An 18,049-nucleotide genomic window follows, 5' to 3' on the forward strand; every position below is an offset into this window, starting at 1 on the left:
AACTGCAGCTGCAAATTGAAGATGTGACAATATTTTCATTTTAAGAATGTTCGCGCGTGCATAAAACGAAGCGTATGAAAAAGATAAGTGTTTATATTATTATTTATTTTAATTTTAATTATTATTATTTATATTAGATCAATTAGTATGTATGATCGATTACTTATGTACGATTGTTATTTTTTCATTATTTTTAAGTATAATATATAAAGTCTTATTTGTATTTTATGTTAAAAGGAGGTTAGAAAAAATGTATCGAGGTTATATACATGCACAGAGAGAGAGAGAGAAAAAGATATACGTAGGCATATATGTATATTATGTATGTACAAATGTATATATATATATATATATACGTATGTACATAAAATTTAGTTTAATTTTTCTGCAAATTTTTCGACAATGAATTATTAATTTGTAATAAAATAAAAAATAATAAAAGTCATATTTGCACGCAACAACATACACACACATATACACACATATATATATATATGTATATATATATATATATATATATTTGATAAAACAAGATCAAAGAGAAAGAGAGATATAATTTTTAAGATAATATCTGATTGTCAAAAAATTTATCATATTAAATATCATTTGTACAACTGTATCAATTTTTGGAATTAAATGTTACGAGGTTAAAGAGGTAAATAATAAAATAATTCGAATGTAATTATAGAAACTTTCTTTGATAGTTTACATGCAAAGTTTTAACCGCTAGGTGCTTTAGTCGATAATAAGGAAAAATGCATTGGGTTACCGACCTGCCAGTAGCAGTTACGATTGCATCTGCCTCGTGATCAAGTATGCAGGAGTAAAAGAGACATGTTTCACGTGACGAGATATAACGCGATGCATATATATATATATATATATATATATGCATGGAAGTGTAGTCATTAACAGCCTTTGACTAGAGAGACATTTATATATCCTCTGATATTCTTGTATGATGTTACTATTATTATTTAGTTGAATATTATTTTTTTAGTTATTTTTATAGTCGCACATTTATTTATTTATTTTTTTTTTTGTTCCTTATACCTCTTTTACACATAATTTCATTTACATGTGTTTAAACGTTAAAACATTTTTATACGTTTTTACGTTACACATTATATAATCACGCGTTGTTCGTATATTAATATTAATTGATTGATTATCAATCGATAAGAAAAATTAATTATATTTTTTTTTTGTATTGTCATATATCTTTCGTATTTTATTTTATTTTTTTATTTATTATTATTATTATTATTATTATTTTTTTTTTTTTTTTTTTTTTTTTTTTTTTTTCTATTAAAATAAAGTAAAAATTTAAACTAAAAAGATCTGATACTGAAAGTCAAGGTATATAATCAAAATGTGTACATTTATCTTAGTTGCATATTTGCATCGATATTCGATATACTCCTTAGAGATATTTAATGTTAAACAATAAAATATATATATTTATATCTTCAATTTTTTATATTTGATTCGAGTAGTTTTGAATATATAATTTTTATGCGTACCGATAGGCGGGAAATTTGAAATGAATATAAATTAAATAGAATAATGTGTTTCACTAATCCAGTACATCTTTTAATCATTATGTTTTTCAAGGATAAACGGATCAACCAATTATTGCTGATCACTTTGCACTCATTAATAACTGTTAAAATCAACCTAATTATCACTTTTAACGAAGGCTTCAAAAATGAAATGCGAGATCTTTATCGACAACGTTAATGACTGTTAAAATATCTGACCTATTTGTTACGTTCCCCTTTAACACCATTCTTCTTTCTTTCTTTCTTTCTCTATCTGTTACTTTTTCACAAATTTTTTTTTTACGAAGAAAGAGGTTATTTTTCGATGTTAAAAGACGTTAACGATATATTCTATTGAATTTTTTATGAAATTCGAACTTCGGATCGTAAAGTTTGTCTTTGAAACGTTGATGTCAGTTATTCGCTAATTACGTTTTATTTACGTTGTTCCAATATGTTCTAATCAGTAAAATTCACACAAAATAACGTACGATATGTAAGCTTCACGAAGGGACATACGTGCGATTGTATGTCAATAGATGATACGTGATATAGTTCTAATTTCTTTACCGATAGTTCTAATTTCTTTATCGGCTGTACGAATTTGTAGAATTCGTATTCGTATGATTATCTATTTGAATTTTTGCAAAGTTATAATAAAAAAGTTATTAATTAGATCATTTTAATTATTTATTGCATTAGAATAATTTATAATACATAGAATAAAAACATAATTATGTTTCTATGTTAGTATCTTTTTCTTTTTTCTTTAAACTGGATAAAATTTTATAAATTTTAAACAATTTTCTTATTTATTATAAAACGTTACTTTTCGTTAACATAAAATGATATTATCGAATGCAGTATTTAACTGCAGATGATAAAGAAGGTATCATTTCTTCTTCTATTCTTTGGAGTCTGATTTTATACCACCTAAGTTGTGTTACCAGAATAATATGAGTGAATAGATGGCAGCAGTAAACTAATTAGTAAATCTTTTCAAAATTGGAAGGTATCCTTATGGAATTAAAATAAATCGATTAGAAATATATTTATGTGATTGAGAATATGAAAAATAATTAAACGAGATAAATATTTAAGAACAATGATACGTCTTATCGAAAATATCTATTTTTATGTGAAAAAATCAAGTTAATTAGTCGCATAAAAAATAATCTAATCGATCGAGGTAGACCCATAACGTAAAAAAATTTTTTCATAATTTTCTTTTAATATTGAAAATATATCTAGGTGAAAAAGAAAAAACAATCTATTTAACTATTAAAATCTTCTTGTATTTTATTACTTTTAGTTGAAAATTTTTACATCGAGTATCATACGTTTACTTTTTATAATCATATTAACGAATGGTCAAATAAGAAATTGATTTGATTATCGTAGTTACGTATGAGTGTACTTACTTCGTTCGTAAATTCGTCTCGTTCAGAGGTATACTTCGTGCGAAGCTTGAAAAGTAGCAAAAAAAGAAAGAAAAAAAGGAAGAGAAAGAAAAAATAGTGACGATGGTTAGTCAACGACACATGGTTGCTTTACCGAGCAACCTAACATCATCAACTTCCTTGGAGGGATTTCTTAAAGGTATTTCTAACATAAGAGGGAACCCTTCGAAGTTTTTCTCTCATTCTCTTACAGTTAATTATTAAGGTAGCGCGTGAATCGCATGACCAACGTCGTCCCACGAACCCGGAACTATTTAATAACAACTATATATCGACTTTTCTATTTGATCTCTATGCTTATAAGATTTTCAACATTTTATTTGTTTATTTATTTATTTATTTTTTTTTTCATTAATATTAACGTAGAAAGTATTTTGGCCCGGTAAAGAATTATAATATTTAGTACAATTTTATCAGATTTTTTTTTTTTAAATTGATCTTTTATAGGTCTTTCAGTATTTTATTTACTTATTTCTCTTTTTTTTTTATTTTAATATAGAAAGTATTTGGATGACTAATAACTTACGATTTTTAATATATATATATATATAACGTTACTATTAACAAATTTATATGATATAATATATGTATATATACTATATATACATTATTCATTATAATATAAATTATTATAGATTAGGCAAATAATAATAATAATAAATTTTATGATCAAAAAAAAAAGAAAATATTTTTTGATCCTTACGTACATATATATATATATATATATATATTTACGTACAGTAGCATATATAAATATAGGTTATATATAAAAAAGAATATAATGATAACGCCATCTACGTATAAATTATTAAATCAATGAGGACATAATAGAAATTATAAGGGAATAAAAAAAAGATTTTGATGAATACAAAGGAGAATAGAAACGAGAGAAGATATCCATATAAGTTACTCGACATACATATATATATATATAAATAATACACGTGAAAGGTTAGGTTAAATAGTAAAAGTATTCTTCCGTCGCGTCAAGAACGCTTTTCTCTTATTGTTAGATCACTGTTTATACATATTGTTTACGTTAGTGAATTGAAAGATTTCTCGTACGTATATTCAGTCGTCGAGTTTCGTCATTATCATTGTTGACCGATCAACGAACGAAAGAAACTGTTCGTTTCTTTCGTTCTCGAAGGAAGGCGTAGCCATAGTAGAACGTATCTCTATCTTTTGTTCGTATGTGTATGTTTGTGTGGGTATGTGTGTGTATGGCGGAACAAGTGAAATTGTATCGCGTTCGACGTTCTCGATAGAAAGTGCTTTCCTGCTCGTGCAAGAATTTATATATTTACCTATCTATGTAAGTAAATATACATACATAGGTATATCAAGTATTTCAACGAGATATATTTTAACTAGCCATTTCATTGATAAGATATAAGGGAAATGTTATTACTTGGGTCACGTGATTAGGTTAGCTAGAACTAATTTAATTTTATTGTATACTAATATGCATATAAATATTTTTTTTCTTACATTTGATTTTAATTATTATGAATTGAATATTTTTTTTTCTTTTATTTTTCAACAAAATTTGTCTCATATTATATGATATGTAATATCATCATACATATATATATATATATGGGTTTGTATATTATAACATATCCAATATCATATATGTATATATACAATTTTACATATATTGTAAAATAAGTCTAATATGAAGATTATAATTGAAACAAAAAAAATTGTTAAGATAATAATTGATCTAAATTCCATATTTTTAAAAATATATTCTGAAAGAAATTTGTTTCAATTAAATCCAATGTATCCTTTAATTCAATAAGGCACACACACATATTATAAACGAGATTTATTAAGCTGAGAATTATATAATCAATTAAAGTATGTATATAATAATTAATAAAAGTATAATGCATATCATTATTATGAAATAGTATGTTATAATAATGTGCATACAAACTTTATTTGTAAAGGTATATGCATATATAATAGTCAAGGTACATTATTATTATACATAATATAATAATTAACATGAATTCCATATCTTTGTTTATTTATATGAAGGAAATAGATATTAATCAAATGTAACATTTAATTCAAAGAGATACTTATAGACATATACATGAATGTATGAAATCCATATTTTTTTTTATTTGTCCCCTTCTTTTTTTTTTTTTTTTTTAAGAAGAAAATGTTAGTCTGAATCAGATACAATGTAACCAAAAATTTAGAAATATACACTCATATATATATATATATATAAATATATGAATTCCATATTATTTTTTTTTTTTTTTTTTTGAGAAAAAATTAATCTCAATCGGATACAATGTAATCATTTAGTTCAGAACGATACACATGAGCGTAATGTATTTTATATATCATTAGCTGTAATGGTGTTTATATTCGAGTAATGTATGCGAATAATAATTTTCGTACAATGTTCTTGATCGATTTTGAATAGACGCTTTTCTCAAATCACGATTACGTTTCTGGTTAATGGATCATGCATACTTATATAAACTAGTGATCCCAAATCACATAGATGGTATATATATATACACATATACATATATATATATACATACATATACATATACATATACATATTTACACACACATAAGCACACAATATATATATATATATATATATATATATATATATATATATAATATGTGGTGAGCCAGGATGTCTGTTACAAGTTACACGCCCACCTTTATTTCATAATGTAGATCGGTGCCCCACGCAAAAATGCGTTTTAACGTCTCATTTATAAACGTTCCTTCGTTTGTTTTAATCTAACGCATCGACATACGTTCCATTACACAGTGCTTTACATAAGCCATGGACCGTGCATGAGAAGGTGACGCTTGAGAAGGTAGAAGGAAGAGTATGATCATCTTCTTTAGTGTATATGTATGTGTCTGTAAAAGAGCGAGCGAGCGAGAGAGAGAGAGAGAGAGAGAGAGAGAGAGAGAGAGAAAAAGAGAGAAAAAGAGAGAGATAACGTTCTCTTACGCACCAAGGAACTTCTTCCTTACGTCTTCTCGCGAACTCTGAAGTTGTAGTGATAGCTACGAACGAGTCACGAGTATGAACAAATTTTGTTCTCTCTTTTTTTTCTTTCTTCTTTTTTTTTTTTTACTTATACTAGATCTATCGATTTTTATTTTTATTTATAATAATACAATAAGAAAGTTTTATGGTAAATCTGAAAAAAAAAAAATTGAAAACAATTTTTTGAAATTTAATTTTAACAGATAGATTCACCTTTTGTCTCTTTGTGATATAATATATCTATTACAAATTTGTACATACTTGAAAATTTGTATCTTGAGGTGAGGATCTGAAAATTAAGTTCGTGCAATAGTTTTACAAGTTGGGCTTGTAGTCTCGTGATTTGAAAAAAAAAAAAATAAATAAATAAATAATTAAGTTTAAAAAGTTTCAAAAAACAAAAAAAAAAAATAGTAATTAAATATCTTCCATTTTTTTTCCTTTTTTTTTTTTTTTTTCTCAAACGATCTCGAAACTTTTGATTATCATCGACCATTTTGATTCGTCTAGTGACTTTCGATCAGCCTAGTAGCAATTTGCCCATCCTCTATATTATTAATTTTACAATTTACTTTACTTTTACATTTTACAAATTACTTTACAACTCACTGACGAAATAAGTATCGTGAATAATTATCGTGATCGTTAATCGACAATGTATGTATTGAATGAAGAGAGAAGGAAAAAAATGTATTTTTTTTTTTTATTTATTTATTTATTTTATTTTATTTTATTTATTTATTTATTTATTTATTTAGTTTCATAACGATCACTGATTCGAATAAAAGTACGGATTAAAGCGAACGCTAAAAGTAAGGGAATAGTGAAAAGAGACCGCGAAGGCGGCAAAGGACGACGAAAGAAACGTTCCTTCTTCGTCGCGGCCTACTCGATGCACAAGACTCCCAGTCGGTGCTGAATCATAGGATAAACATAGCCAGAATAATATATATCCTCTTCCTGAAGTTTTGCACGCACATTATTACAATACTCTTGTGGACTTGTCGTTTCTTCGCCGTTCGTATGTTCGTATGTTTCGCGTTCGTTGGTTGGTTGGTTCGTTGGTTAGGCGTACGTTAACTCGTCGGGACGAGTTCTAAGCGGATAATACGAGTATATCGCATAGATCGTGATTCTCTATTTTGTCTTACTTCATATTTTATCACAAAACATTTTTTGTATATATATATATATATATATATATATATATATATATATATATATATATATATATATGTGTATATATGAAAGTGTCCTAAATGAAATATTTATTGAAAATGAATTAACGTTCACTTTTTATGAATTTTCATAATGAATTGTTTATATTATAACTATTGTACCTGTTTATATTAAATCTATTATGTATTTTATATGTACGTAAGTATATGTCTATTTGCGAAAGGTGAGTCAAAAGTTATTAAACTTTGTAATTGTGTAATTCGATGGAAAAAAAAAAAACAACATAAATGAAAAATAAAAAATAAAAAGTATTAAATTAAGAAATCTCGATAAAGAGTGATTGAGTTTTTTTTAAAATCATTTGGAAACTTTTGTTTCTATCTTCTATGTGTGTACATAGACGTATCTGTTTATACTTATGTGTATTTAAATATATATTAATTATGTATTCATTATTTAAACTTATATATATTTATTATATATATTTAAAGTATCTATGCATATTTTTTTATGTAGAGATGAATTATTTATATTATAACATATATATATATATATTTTTTTTTGATTTCTCTTTTGTTAGATCATTGATATGAAATAGGAAGAAGATATGAGAATTGATTAGATTAGAGTAGAATATTATTAATAGAAGGTTATATGGGTATATGATCATTAGAATGGAATAGAAATTTTTTTTTTCTTTCTTCTCCTTTTTTTTCTTTTCTTTTCGAAGAGATTGAAAGAAAGAGAAATTAAATGAAAGAGAGAAAAGAGATAGCAACGACTGTTTTTCTAGTGAATAACTTTTATATTTCTTCTATTTTATTTTATTCTATTTAATTTTATTTTATTTTATTTATTTATTTATTTATTTATTTATTTATTTATTTTTTTTTTTTTTTTTTTTTTTTTTATGAAATCGATTCTTATACGACGTATTTCGCTTAAGCACCTTTCTCTCTTAAAATAGTCTCTCATTGGCATATCGTGTCACGCCGGTTTTTAAAGAGGGATCGATCGATCGACCGATCGATCGATCGATCGTCGTTCACATCCTGGTAGAGACGTAATATCTTGGAACGTCAAATCCTTAGTGATCTCCAATCGAGGTAGTAATTATTACGTACGATTTATTTTACATCTTTTCTTGCCCAAGAGAAAGTAAGTACTTACAACAGGGTGTGACACCTTTTCTCCTTACAGAAGTAATTACGTTATTTAAATAAATTTCAAATGTCAACGATTTATTAGATTATAATTTGATTGAATTAATAAGATCAAGAATAATGATATTAGAGAAGAAGAGAAATGGAGATAAAAGAAAAATTAAAAAAGAAGAAGATCGAAGATTAGAAAAGTAACAAGAAGAAAACGAGAGTAAAATGTAATTATAATAAGGATAAGAGTAATGAGAATTAGAAAAATAATACGAAGAAGAATGAGTGTGAATTAGAGAAGTAATAAAGAAAGAAAAAAATGGAAAGAAAAAAAGAGAAATGCAAATTGGGAAAAAATAATATTAGAAAAAGATAAGTAACGTGCGAAACGTAAATTAGAAAAATAAACGTAAGAATAAGAAATAATAAAAAAGTAATGGTGAAGGAATGAGAATTTTATAAAAAAAAAAAAAAAAAAAAAGAAAAAAGCGGAAAAAAAGAATGACAGGTTAGAAAAATAAGGATATATGAAAATGGAAAAAAGAAGAAAAAGGACATCGAAGTAATATGTACAAGGTCACCTAAGCGTGTTAATTTAAGACAAATATTCTGTCCATCTCTCTCTCTCTTTCTCTTTCTCTTTCTTGAAAATCCTTTCGTTTGAGTTCCGTTATTTGAAGTACAGTGCACTAACAAGGAACTAGACGATAGTCAGGATCAGTGAAAACGCTAATTACTACGGAGAAATCATTAATTATGTCGCTCCTACGTTCACTATAATGTATATATATCTCGAGATTATCTATCCTTTATTTCTCTTTCTTTCTTTCTTTCTCTCTTTCTCTCTCTCTCTCTCTCTCTCTCTCTTTCTCTCTCTCTCTCACGAATTACATTTTTCCGTCGACGTTAACTATGCGAAGAGCTCCCACGACTGAAGAACTGAAGAACTTCAAGATCACGGACTCGCCGACGATTCTTTTAATTATTCCCGACATTTTCTTCTCTCTCTCCCTCCCTCTTTCTCTCTCTCTCTTTCTCTCTTTTTCTTTCTTTTTCTGTTTTTCTTACTCCTTTTCTCTCTCTCTCTCTCTCTCTCTCCCTCTCTTTCTCTCTCTCCCCCCTCTCTCTTTCTATTTCTCTCTCTCTCTCTCTCTCTCTCTCTCTCTCTCTCTCTCTTGCTCTTTCTCTACTAAAGTGTTGGCATTCACGAGAGCTGTACGAACAACTTAATAATGGCCGATCCTTTGCGATCGAGAAAGGATTTATTATTACGATCCTTTAGCTCGCGTGTTCATGTCTTTAACACGAACTCAATACCGTGATAAAATTTAATCCTTTACACTTTTTATTTATTGATTTATTGATTTATTTATTTGTTACTTCTTCTTTTTTCTTTTTCTTTTTCTTTGTCTTTTTCTTTTCCTTTTTTTTTGTGATTCTTTCAGCAAGAACTCTTTTTTTTTCTTTACATATCGCCTAGTAATACTTTTTTTTTTTAATTAAAAACAAATATAGTAACTTACATACTTCGTTCTAATGGAGTTATGAAGTTTTGTAAAAAAAAAAATTATTATTGTAAAATGTCAATCTAAAGAAATGGTCGAGTCATGCGCGACATTCGAATGTATGTACATATTATCTATGATAGAAAATTTGATATCTAGTCAAATATAATAGACATTTAATAGAATTATCCGACGAGAAAAAATTCATGATTTGACGTGGGAGTATGTGAAAAAAGAAGAAAAAGAAAAAGGAAAAGGATTTACATTGAATCAAATTCGATATGTAAAGTTAAAAGGTCAAAAGTTAGTTTCAAAGAGTTCATCGATAAATTTATATTACAGAAATTTTGTTAAAAGATGAATTTCTGTACATTTCGTTTTTGAATTTAAACTTGTCGCGTTGAATTATAATTTCTTTTTTATACATACGTACATACATACATATATATATATACACATAATTTTTTTTCCTCTCTTTCTTTCTTCCTTTTTTTTTTTTTTATTGTCATTTAAATTAACGACGTCGCTAATGATCGTCGTCAACGTCGTGACTATGCGACGAAGAAGGCTCGCATCTTCTTCACAGTGCTCATTTTCGTGAAAATAACTCGGAAGGACGATGATGATCGCAATTAGAGATAGATGCGAACGCAATGAACGAACGCAGCTTCGACAATGGCAGCTGAGCGGTGCGGTTGTGCGGGGGATGGTTTCGTAAACAATATGGCGCTAGATCATCGCTGAGAACGGCAAATTAAATGACACCTACGTACGTAAGTAACTACGTATGCGCTTATGCTCACGCAAGTCAATGAGAATATCTATGTATTATATTTTATTTTCCATTTGTAATTTACTTTCCTACAACCATTTGGACGACGTTAATTAATATCACTACGCTAATTATATGTCGAAGTCGATGTTGAGAATTGTTTGGAAACAATAATGATATTTAATTAATTTATAAACAAAAAATTTAATAATATTTTTCTTCGATGAGACATTATCCAAGAAAAGAAAAGAAAAGAAAAAGAAATCGAAAGGAAAATGTGAATTTTTCATATTTCGTTGATTGAAATTTCTCGCCATTTTGATAACGTCCGATAATGTAATAAGAAATGTAAAAGCTGCTAAATTCAAACAATCAAGAATTTAAAGAAGAACAATTAAGATAGATAAAGTTTTTCAACTTGTACGTTACGAGGATCGTATCAGAAGAATTAATTTTAATATTTAAAAATATTATCATTGATCTAATCATAAATATCTTATATCGTTGAAAGTGAAACCCGCGAAATTCAAATGGTATGTACGTTCATATATATATATATATATATATATATATATATATATATATATATATATATATATATATATATATTTAACATACATATACTTATAGAATAAAAAATAAGAAAGTAATGTAATTGAGATTGAAAAATTGAACTTTCGAAATCCCTTTGCGAAAAAAAAGGAAAAAAAAAGAAAAAAAAAAAAGAAAATAGAAAAAACAAAACAAGACAGGATCCCATTGTAATAATGTAAAAGTGGAATTTCGATACGCTCAGCGTCTTCATTGTTGTAAAAGCAACAGCAAACGGTGTTTTCACTCTTTTCTCATGGAGGATCCTATCTCTCCGTCTCTGTTTACCGATCCCGATCCCTAAGAAGTCGCGCGAAGCCATCATCGCTAAGCGCGGAAGTGTGGTGAGTTTTACGAGGCAAAGATTTTTTCTTCAATTTTACAGTACGGCATTTGAGTCTCGGTCAGTGGACTTGAGTCATTGAAAGACGAAGAAGACGAATAAGAATAAGAGGAAGAAGAAGAAGAAGAAGCCTAGCTAGCTGAAAGGAACGAAGGAAAGAGACCGACCCCATCTTTGATGTGAATACCTCAACGAACTGGAATTCACGATACACTTACTTACAGGGTGTTCCAGAATAAATTGGATGATATATTTTAGGGGGGAGGGGGTTGGATATTACAAAACATCGAAATGATAAACAATAAAAAAAAAAACACATTCATGTAGACATAGTTTGTTGACTTTGTTTATTTTTTTTCTTTTCTTTACTATTCTTTTGGAGCTATAGCGGAATTTGATTTTTTTTTTTTTTTTTTTTTTTTTTTTTTTTTCTACAAAAATACTATCCATTTACCATTAATGAAAAAATTCGTATTAACATAATACGTCCTACTCGAGTATGTTTTTTCGCCTCTTTTTTTTTCTTTTTCTTTTTTTTTTCTTTTTTAATTACAGCAGAATTAAATTTTATTCAGCAAATTATATATTATTGAGTTACATCGATCTGACGAAGGAATTATTCGCTAAAAACAAAAACAAAACGCTATGCTATAATCCCAAAAATAAAGTGAAATATGTATGACATTGTGTTCGTATGAATTTCTTTTTCATTTGTTTTTTTTTTTTTTTTTTTCTTTCTTTTTTTTTTTTTTTTTTTTTTTTAAATATCACAAAGCAGCTGGTATCCAAAAGTGTAATATTTCTTGCTTGTTCTGAGACACCGTGTATGTGTCTCGTATACTTACACTACTAGCCGGTTTATATTCGCAAACTATACCATGGATCGATAACTTTAAAATAACGATATCATTTCCAACATCGTTCCTTTAACACATTCACCACAATATATGTAGATATAACATCCTTCCTTATATACATTCACCGATGACCGTCACTGAGGTTTCCTTCTGTTTACGCGACGATGGTCATCAGGGGAGGAAGGCGGGCGGGCGGGAGGAAAGGAACAGACAAATGAACATGTTCTTGCACTTGATATTTTTTTTTTTGTTCTTTTGCAATTCAATACTATAATTTGATTCAGTTTGATTTTTTATTACTCTTTTTATCGCATTATTGAAGACTATCCAGGTAATCGTTGAAGTACATGGTGGGTTTAAAGTTCCTAGGCGATTTAAAAAAAAAAAAAAAAAGAAACTTTAATTGCCATTCTTTCAAATTCTTTGGACTGATCTTTTTTTCTTTTTATTTTTTTTTTCTTATGAAATTTTTTTTTTTTCTTAATCTTTTAGATCTTAAACAATTATAAGTTTAATCATTAATTTACAAAGTTAATAAAATGTTTCGAAAATGAAGAATTGATGTTTGAGGATTAATTTGGAAACTTTCGATTACATTCTTGTGTAAAAAACTTTTCGTATAAAATTATCGTTATTATGGTATTTGAACGTTTGACATATTTATTAATTATTATTTATTAATTTTTGATACATGTATTATCAATTTTGTCTTGAATTTTTTATATATTTTTTTTCTTTCCTTTTCTTTTTTTTGTTTTTTTTTTTATTTTAATTTTGATCTCTTTTTTTGTTTATTATCAAATTATCAATCAAGAAATATATATCAGTTAGTCCGATCTAACGATGAATGGCTCATTATAATCATATGAGCTTTTTTATTACGAATTGAAATTTTTTCTGTAATATTTGAAACTATTCAATATTTTTCGACTTTTGTTACTTACTTTCTTATTTTAACTTATAAAGATAATATGCTTGAATTTTTCGTATTTCCGGCTTTCACCTTCAATCTTATATGACATATATTCATGAAGTTAGATAAATGACGATATCTCGACAATATTCTAAATCATAAATCTTTCTAATACTTTGATAAATATTGATATCAAAGATATAAAATTCTTTTGATCTTTTTAATTGTCGAAATAAAATGAAATTAATCCGTAATCCTGAAATATTTAAATACCATATTAATTTTACGACGATATCGTTTTATATATTCTGAAGCATAAACTTTTTTTCTACAATTTTCATTTAAAAAGAAAATTTCTTATTAATCAATTCGCAAAGTATTACATTTATATGTAAATCAAATAGTATCATTAACGTCTGATTATATAAAAATACATGACTTTGTACGTTGAAACATGTCAAATATAAACTTTGATAAATTATTCGATTCGTCAAGGTTGAAACTACATGATGGCTTATGTCGTATATAAACGGATGGATCCGTTCTAATAAAGGGCAATCGATCGACAGGAATGCAGGAGAGGCGAGGTCGATCTCAAACAAGTATCATGGAGCTCCACAAATTTATATATACATATATATACATATATATATATATATATATATATATATATATATATATATACCATATACATTTAATCTATCTCATTCTTTTTCTCTTTCTCTTTTTCCGTCACAAATATTACATATCTATAGTTATTGAGAAGACGAGTACCAAAGTTGTTGGTGCTCGTATAAGTTGCCAATATTGCGACCTACGAGGATGCTATGAATGTTACTAACGTAAAAAAATTTTTCTATCTATTTCGTAGTAGGATAGGATCGAACGGGAGAAGAGCGAATAGAATATATGGCCATGATATTTACTAAGCCTCGGTATCCGCGCGTGAAAGTGTTCACTTCTTGCGAACGTCCAACGCATACGAACTCATGTAACGAATGCCTTTAACCAAATAACGATTATGGCTTGGATATAAATTATGCTTCATAATATATATTGGTACATATGCGATATAACACGTACCTATGTGTATATACAGGGTGGTCCTTTTAAGTAAGGCTACCTAAATATCTCTTTGGCTTATTGTAATGCAAAAAATATTTTTTTTCGTAATGTATATGATATCAAAGGATCAATGTCTGGCAAGTATATCTTTTTTCGGAATTATCAAGAACAAAAGACATTTTTTATCAAGAACATCGGTGTTTCTTTAACACATAACTACATTTCTTTTATTGCATCATATAGTTGATAAAAAAAATACTTTCAGATATGTATAATATGACCTTGAAATGATCTTGATCTTTGAAAATTAATGTTTTGCGTAAAACTAATGTCTATCGAGATCGAAGGTTTTGATCAAGATTCGTAATCAAGAGAGTGAAATGATTGAAAGATCTATACATTGGAAGTTTCAGGAAATATATTACGTAAAATTTTAATTGATTAAGACGACGAAGACGATGGAAAAAAACTGAAGATTGCCGAAAAAACCCAAAGATAGTCGAAGATAGTCGAGAATAGTCGAAGATTGCAGAAGATTTTCGAAAATGACTGATGATGATATCTTCAGCTGTTGTCGTCGTCCATCCTCTTCGTTCTTCTTATGTCATATACTTATATATATATATATATATATTTTTTTTTTTTTTTTTTTTTAATATGATTTATACCAAATGGATCACTATTGAATAAGTAAGATCCTAATTTGATTGAGAATGATAGATTTATGCAATGCTTATTTTGATAAAGAAATATTTTTAAACTGAATAAATAAAATATGAAGTAAGAAAAAATAAAATTAAAATAATAATTATACTGGTAAGAGTTAGAAATATAGTATATATACTCAAGGAAAATGTTATTATTTTTCTTTTGTCACTTCCATATTTATCTAGTCAGTATTTTTTTTTTTTTTTTTTTTTTTTTAATTATTTATGAATATTTTGTGAAACAAATGGTCAGTATATATGAATATTTTGATCAGTACTTGTAATAAAATATCAGTACGTAATACAAATGATTAATATAAATAATTATGTTTACAGGGTTGCATTTTGATTGCATTTAGATATATTAGAAATATTGACTATACATATGAAATATTGACAAATTATTATATTTATAAATATTTTCATTGATATATTAAGTTTCCATATTAATTGGTATATTATTGATCGCTTATATTAAGTATTGATGTCTTATGATAAATATTTACGGTTTATTTTAAGTACTAATTAAAAATATTTATTGATAAATTCTAATTCGTAAAGAATAATGGCATTTTTTGTATCTATTAAAATTTTTTCTTCTTATCTTTCTCTCTTTTCTTTTTTCCTTTCTCCTCTTTATATTTTGCGGAGATAGAAGAAGAGTAAAATAAAAGGATCTCGTTGAGAAGGAGGTGAAGGTGATATTAGAAGAGAGAAACGTTGAAAATAGCCGAGAATAGAGTGGCTCGTAAAAAGGTCAGCAACACCGGCACAAATCCTAGCGGCTACGGACGTTTAGGGGTGCCTAATCCCGAATGAAATCAATTTTGCGCTAAGAAATGAGAGAAAAAGGAAGAAAGAATGAGAGAGAGAGAGAGAGAGAGAGACAGGGAGAAGAGAGAGAGATCAAATATCTCTAAAAGGTTTTTCACCAAAAGACACTTCGAGTTTCTGGTAAAGTTAAGTATAAATTCTTGTGGAACTCGTCTCCAAGATCCTATGATTTTTTTTTTTTTTTAGTTTTATTTACTTATTTTTCTTTTTCTCTTTTTGTTTATTTTTTATTTATTCTCCTTCTTTGCATTTGATAAAGGTATATATATATATATATATATATATATATATATATATGTATGTATAGAGGGGAGAGAATTCTCCAAAATAGATTTGACCGCCCACTAAAAACATTCCAGTACCATAAAACGTTTCTATCCCTTCGTTGGCACGCGCTTTAGTATCCTAAAAATAAGACTACAATAAGATAAATCACTTTGTGGAATAAATTAGCGATAAAATGAATGAAATAGAGAGAGACAGAGAGACAGAGAGAGAGAGAGAGAGAGAGAGAGGGAGAAAGAGGGAGAGAGAAGGGAAATTTGTTGTTTTGAGATCGGAGATGCAAAATAACGATCAAGTGACAAAAAACAAGATCGCAATGGTATATGATATTATCCATTGAATAAGTATTAATGATATTAAAAATAAATTAGAACTGATCTTAGATGGTTAGATGATAGGGATGTAATATAATAGATTATTTGGTAAAGAAATATGTAATTTAGTAAATTTATCGATTAATAAAATAGACACGTAAATAGATACAATCAATTAATATAATACGTTACGTATACATAGTTGAAAAACTTTTATTCTTTATATTTCATTGAAATTATTATAAATATATTCGTGTCTAGATGTATTACAATTATTATTTTCTATTGAATACTTTTATTTTCAAATTTTATTTCAATTATTATTATTATATGTTATTATTATTAAGACATTGTAAACAAAAAAAAAAAAAAGAAAAACAATAAAAGAAAAACACTTGGTAAAGAGTACGTGGATATAAAAAAAAAAAAAAGAAGAACAGAAATGTCTAATTCGAAAATAAATAATGATAATAAATTACATTGTAAAGTACACAAATTCAATCTTAAAACATGTCATAAACAAAAATAAATATAATACTATAATTATAAAACAATAGATAAAATATAAAAATAAATATAAAACAATACATAAAAAGAGCCTGGATGCGCGAAAATATGAAAGTTCGATTTAAAAAAAATTCGACAACAAATTCTTTGATATAACAAAAAATTATGAATATATATCAAATAAATAAATAGATAAATAAATTTATATATATATATATATATATATATATATATTTTCAAAATCTTCTATATATATTCTATACAATATCTTCTATATATAAAAAAGAAGTTACAAATATTATTAGACAAATACAAATATATATATATATATATATATATATATATATATATATATATATATATATGATATATAAATTTACGAAAATTTAATTTTGACATTTATAACAAGTATATGTTAACCAATATGGATTCAATTCAACGTCATTGAAGTCGATGGGTGGTAGTAGTAGTGGTAATAATAGTGGTAGTAGTAGTAATAGTAGTAATAGTAGTAGTAGTAGTAGTAGTAGTAGTAGTACCCTTCGGGCTTTCGAGGCTTCTCATGAAGAAGGACAGTAGAGTAGGGGGATACGAGGTGGTACGGGCACCTTTCTCGTGGCGCTCGCCTCGTGGAATGGCAAAAAGAGAGGAGAACCTCTCTGACGTCACAACGTGTTCCCTCGACGGTGCCGCTAGCCTCTCACTCGTTCGCCGATGCTCGGCCCGTTCGGTTCACCTTGTGTCTTCTCTTATTCGTCATCTCCATATCTATATCCCTATCTCTGTCTTTCTTTCTTTCATTCCTTTTTCTTCTTTTTCTTTTTTCTTTTAAATATATTATCCCTTATAACCAGACAATACCCATTTGTCGTAGCCATTTTCGTGTTGATCTTTTGTGATCGATTGTATCAAAAAAAGATAAAAAAAAAGAAAAAACAAAAAATAAAAAACAAAGAAAGAAAAAATAAATAAATAAATAAAT

At 27.0% G+C, this 18,049-nt stretch overlaps 1 protein-coding gene across 4 annotated transcripts in view; it reads left to right on the forward strand.

Moving 5' to 3' along the window:
- The first annotated feature begins 2,994 nt into the window (after positions 1-2,994).
- Positions 2,995-18,049, forward strand: part of LOC124949067 (probable serine/threonine-protein kinase DDB_G0282963) — an 87,508-nt gene continuing 72,453 nt past the window's right edge. Inside the window, exon 1 of one of the 4 annotated variants that reach the window (XM_047493599.1) lies at positions 2,995-3,140. The gene's annotated coding sequence lies outside the window, so the exon portion shown is untranslated. Of the gene's footprint in view, positions 3,141-17,614 lie in introns of those variants that run through there. The other 3 variants (XM_047493600.1, XM_047493601.1, XM_047493598.1) reach the window with 3 other exon arrangements.

This window comes from Vespa velutina, chromosome 5 (genome assembly GCF_912470025.1).
Source record: "Vespa velutina chromosome 5, iVesVel2.1, whole genome shotgun sequence".
NCBI classification, from domain to species: domain Eukaryota; kingdom Metazoa; phylum Arthropoda; class Insecta; order Hymenoptera; family Vespidae; genus Vespa; species Vespa velutina.